Source organism: Amblyomma maculatum, chromosome 4 (assembly GCF_055883805.1).
Source record: "Amblyomma maculatum isolate TAMU_Amacu chromosome 4, ASM5588380v1, whole genome shotgun sequence".
Lineage (NCBI taxonomy): Eukaryota > Metazoa > Arthropoda > Arachnida > Ixodida > Ixodidae > Amblyomma > Amblyomma maculatum.
In genome coordinates, this window is record NC_139347.1 from 36183197 (window position 1) to 36188498 (window position 5302).

At 42.7% G+C, this 5302-nt stretch overlaps 1 pseudogene; it reads left to right on the forward strand.

Moving 5' to 3' along the window:
- Positions 1-4035: 4035 nt before the first annotated feature.
- LOC146190699 (very long chain fatty acid elongase AAEL008004 pseudogene) lies at positions 4036-4902 on the forward strand (annotated as a pseudogene).
- The last annotated feature ends 400 nt before the right edge of the window (positions 4903-5302 follow it).

The following is a 5302-nucleotide window of genomic DNA, read 5'->3' on the forward strand; positions in this document are numbered from 1 at the left end:
GGCGCATATCCGACACTACTCTTCTGTCAATAAAGTTCGTTTTTTTTTTTTTTCCATGATGTCAGCACTGCCTTCCTTTTTAAAGCTGGGCTTTCTCTGCGCTCCCATTACTAACACTTAGTCTTCGGTTTTTCTCTTTTCCCTGCAGCGTGACTGGCAGTGACAATATAAGCCCAAAATGCTCGACTTCCCCACGAGCTTCAGACGGTCTCACAAGAAGCACCCACCCTGAAAAGCAAGGCACCTGCTCAACCTAATGCACCGAATGCTAATTTAAGCTATAATAATTTTTTTTTAAGATTTCAAAAACTGCGCAGACGGAAAAGTATGATAATTAAATGCAGAATTACGAAGGAGGGAGAGAGGGAGGGGAGAGGGCTAATTAGCCGAAACGAATCCCAATTTCCTCTGACCATTCTCAGGCTTCGCTCGCCTCTGTAATTTTGAGAAATAGCTATCTCTCAAGCAGAAAAAAAAAATTGCATTTTAAACATGTTAGTTACACATCTCATCTCCACAGATATCAGAATGCCAAGGAGGAAAATCTATGGGTTACCTGATACGCTGTTTTTATTTTTTGTTTTTGTTTTTTTCATTACAGTCTATGAGAAAAACTTGAGGTAGCCGAGATCAAAAACACAACATGAACACAATGATGAAGTTGTTCGCGGTCCAAAAAAAGACAGCATTGCGACACCCTTGCGCGAGAAATGCAGCATATAAAAGTTGTATCAGGTATTATACGTGATGCCCCTCTCCTGATGATTGTTTCGGGATCATCTTGAAAGGCTAGCAGTTGCATACCACGGGGTCCTTATAACCTAAGATAGGGGAAGCTTCTTCCGAGGCTTCATGTCATAATATTGAGCAAAACAGCCACACGCTTGGACCTTTACAGATTTTTGTTGACACTTGACTGTCTCGCACCTGCTTTCAACGTGAACAGAATGAAAAGGTGCGCACAATTCGCGACACTTTGAACTCGGTGCTATGTGCAATACTTCTGCAGTTGCGATCATAACTGCTATCTGCAGAGTAACTACCTCTAAAGTTATCCCAAGAGTTCGCCTGCATGAGTTATTGACGTGAACTTGAAGGCATTCTAGTATACCATGAAACAGATATACGCGCACCAAAGCAACGCAGCTCCTGGACTTAACAGCTCTATTACCACCGCTAAAGTTTATATTATATGAAAAATAACACAGTGCTGATAATAAATGCCATAGGCTCTTAGCGGCCGTGAATTAACGGATATAGCACCATGAATGAGCATGTGATAACACCTTCCGTCCATGGCAACCCTGTTTTCATGGATACAGAATACATAAAAAAAGAGTACAGTGAAGCAGTTATTCGTGACAAAAAGAAGGTCCACCTGGTAGAATCTATTTCCGGGCCCTCCTATACTTTATCATTGGTGACGTAATGCGGTTTTGCTGCATACAAAATATATATTTTGTTTACGTTTTCCAGGCGACATTATTGCACAAGAAGCGGTTGTTTTTCAGAATAACCGAGGAATAACTTGATGTATGTAACTCTACCGCCTCAGAATAAGAAGTGTTCGCACATTTCTATCAAGCACCTGCTTTTCTTTTACCTCTTGAGCCTCTCGGCAAGACCCACTTATGTGACACACAAAAAGTGTAACAGTTCTAGGAAGTCATCAAGAGACGCTTTAGGTTTGCCTGCAAAAAAGAGCATTTTATTTTCATCCTATAATTACCACGTGTTTCAAAACATGCGGAAGAGTTTCCTGCGCCAGTTTTGGTGATGCGAATGTCGGCTCCACCTTTTATTTCGGGTCCAACCTAGGCGTTGACCGGCTTCTAACGCTTCCGCTGCTCATCTCCAGTGTAGACGAAGCTACTTTGAGCAGCACCCAGCGCTGCATTTGAAAAAAAAAAAATAAAGAGAGGGAACTCTTGTTTCTTTCTTTGTTTATACGCTTAGACGTAGGCGTCCGCGTGTCGATGTACTCTGCTACCCCCGTGCCAAAGCGGAAGTCATCTCTTCCAGCTGCTGGAGCCTTCTCGCAAGAAAGAAAGTACAGGCGTAGGCTTACCAACTCTAAATTAAGCCGGATGACAACGCAAGTGAAGCACGTTGTTCAGAATGATTTCTTTTAGATGTATGCTACTTCTTCGTAGAAACAGTGTCAGGGGCGACACCCATGCAAACCTGCTCTGCGCAGAGAGGTCGCTTAAATTCGCAACCGAAGTACGCGGCAGACCTTTCATTCTGGTCCTCTCGACGTTGAATAAGGTAAGTTCTCCGTACATTACAAGGGAACTCTCTATTTCCAGTGTGTTGTGATTGTTGATGTCAATAACATTTAGGCCATTATTTAACTGTAGACGGTATTTGGTTATCGGCTTATATGCTTATCTTTTTTAACTCTTGTTCCTTTAATAATGCCTTTAGTCACTAAGGAAATAAGAAATCTAGTGAGGGCAAATGATCTTGCAGCTCTGTCTACGGTTATTACAATAATGCGCACATTGGGTCCTACCAGCGGAGCCAGTGAAATAAAAAAAAATTGCGCTAAATGGCATTATACTATCAACGTTGGAATTTGCTATTCACTAGCGTTGGTATTCCTTAGAACTGGTTATCTGCGCCTCCATCTTTATGGAAGCAAAGATCGCTGCAAATATCTCTTGCTGATTCTCAACACTGCTTCACTTACTAAGCACAACGCCTGAGTACAACTCATGCAAATTACTTTGGCTATGACAGGAGAATATCAGAACGCTAAATGAGAGTTTTCAATATTTACGTGCACGAACAAGTTCTCCGCGCGCACTTCATCAAAGTTAAGCTTATGCCGTGTGGTATAGAAATCAAGCATTTGCTTTAGTGTGTATATGCATATATGTTAGCATATGTGTGTGCATAGTGTGTGTATTGTGGCACTCACTGACGTAGAAAAATGAGGTACACCTTGGGGTTCTGATAAGGTCTTAGAATTTAATAGTCTCGCATTTATGGCGAAAAAAGAAAACGAACAGCGCAAAGAACCGGCTTGTTTACCAGGATTACTCCTTGAATTGCGCAGCATAGAAAGAGGACAAGTGAAAAAAAAAAAAATGAAGTTGCCAGCGCATGCGCCTAAAGAGCACCAATAAGTCATCAGATCAGTACAAATCTCATAACTATTACAAATGTTTTATTTTTAATCACAGAATTCATGTCTGTCTTGTGAAACAAGCTGAAAGTCAGTGGTCTTCGTGTAACTTTTCGGAAGGGTCATTGACGTCATATATGAAGAAACCACGGCAAAATAAAATTCTGCTTGCTCCTATACTTTCGTTATTCTTGAACCATGTAAGAACAGTTCTATGAAAAACTTGCTGCAAATCGACAAACGATATGATTTCAGGGATCTACTTGTTTAGAACTTTTGTTTTTAGAAGCACCACCAATCGTAATCTTGCGCATGCAACAAAAAAGTAATATTTTCCTAATGCCGCATCCAGTTGTCGTCCATCAGCTGCGCGTTATGTGAGGTCCTGTCATTAGGCTCGAAAATGAACTGTCGTTACGATTCAGCTCACAAATGATGTTTTGCATGCAAATAAAACAAAACGCCTTTCTCACTGAATCGCTTTCATGCTCGGTGCGCATTTTTTCGAATGTCCTCACGCAAACAACACAATTTAGAAACACATATGCATCGTAGTTTAATTCATTTCCTAAATATATTCATTTTTTGTGGTGCTGACTGTAAACTGGCATTATACCAAAAGCGTGGCTTTTTGGTCTTGTTGCTGCATAATTATAGCGAGACTGTAGCACAGAGTAGGAGAGGACACACGGCACGTGTTGTTAGTTTCTTCATGTCTCCTGTTCTACTCTGCGCTACAATTGCGCTATCATTATACCAACTCAGCAGCTTTGTTCACTCACTGAAGTCCCAATGATTTCGAAAGGACTTACTTTGACTAGTACTCTGTTGAATAAAAGAGACTTCCTTTGCACTTTCCAGCTCTGCATCCCCGGGTCTTGAGGACACCTGGCATCAGCAAAAAGATGGCGTTCTCCATAAACCCTATCACTCTTGCCAACAAGATCGTGCAGATGGGTGACCCAAGGACACGGGACTACCCTTTGGTCGTGAATCCTCTGTTTGTTTTCCCCCTCGTGTGCTTCTACCTGTACTTTGTGAAAGTAGCTGGCCCGCGCTGGATGAAAGATCGCAAACCGTTCGAAATCATCAATCTTGTGCGGGGATATAACCTCTTCATGGTGGCAATCAGCGCACTGTTCTTGTATTTGCACCTGAAGATGACATACCTACCCGGAGGCCGTTACAATCTATGGTGCCAGGGAATGACTGGTGACATAGACGAAGAACTCGCCTACTACTACAAGTACGGTTGGTTTTTCATTGCCGTGCGCTACGCTGACCTTCTGGACACTGTGTTCTGCGTTCTTCGCAAAAAGTTCAATCAGATCACCCACCTACATGTCATTCACCACACCATGGTGACAGTCAACGTCTGGTTCTACGCACTCTTCGCTCCAGAGGGACAACCGGCTCTAGGGCTGGCTATAAACGCATTCGTTCACATAGTGATGTACTTCTATTACTATCTTGCCACGCTAGGTCCAGGTGTGCGGAAACACCTTTGGTGGAAAAAGTATCTGACCACTTTGCAAATTGTGCAGTTCATTGTAGTCATTGCACACATATCCATACCACTGTTCGTGGACTGTGGTTTCCCGAAGCCCATTATCCTCCTGGGAGGGTTGCAGACTTTCGTGCTGTTGTGCTTGTTTGTTAACTTCTACATTAAGGCGTATATGAAAAAAGACACCTTTACCAAAGCTCCACTGGTAGAACAAGATGTCGACATTCAAGAACAGAAGGCTGCGCAGAATTTCAAAGAAGATTAGCACTGACTATGCTGTAGAGGTTTTGTAAATAAACTGTTTTCTTTTTTCTTTTTTTTTTTTTTTGAGAAAAGTCAGTCACATAATGTAGCATACATTCACCCGCACGTGGTTCACGTACATTTCTTGCCCTAGTTTGTTTAAGCTTCTGGTTTATAAACCAGGTTCTTTTACCCTTTGCACGCAGGCTGCTAGCGCGCTCCTACTTTCGACACCAGGCGCCACGTGTCGGGCGCGCGCGGCCCGAGGACTGCGGGTCGCGCGGGCGCCCCGCGTATAATACGGGTCGTGAACAAGCGCTCTTCAATTATCTCGGCAGCGCGTTCCAAAATCTATGCGCATAGGTGCGAGATTTACATCGTTTTCCCTCTTCTAAAGAGTACTGTATAAATTTGAAGTGGAC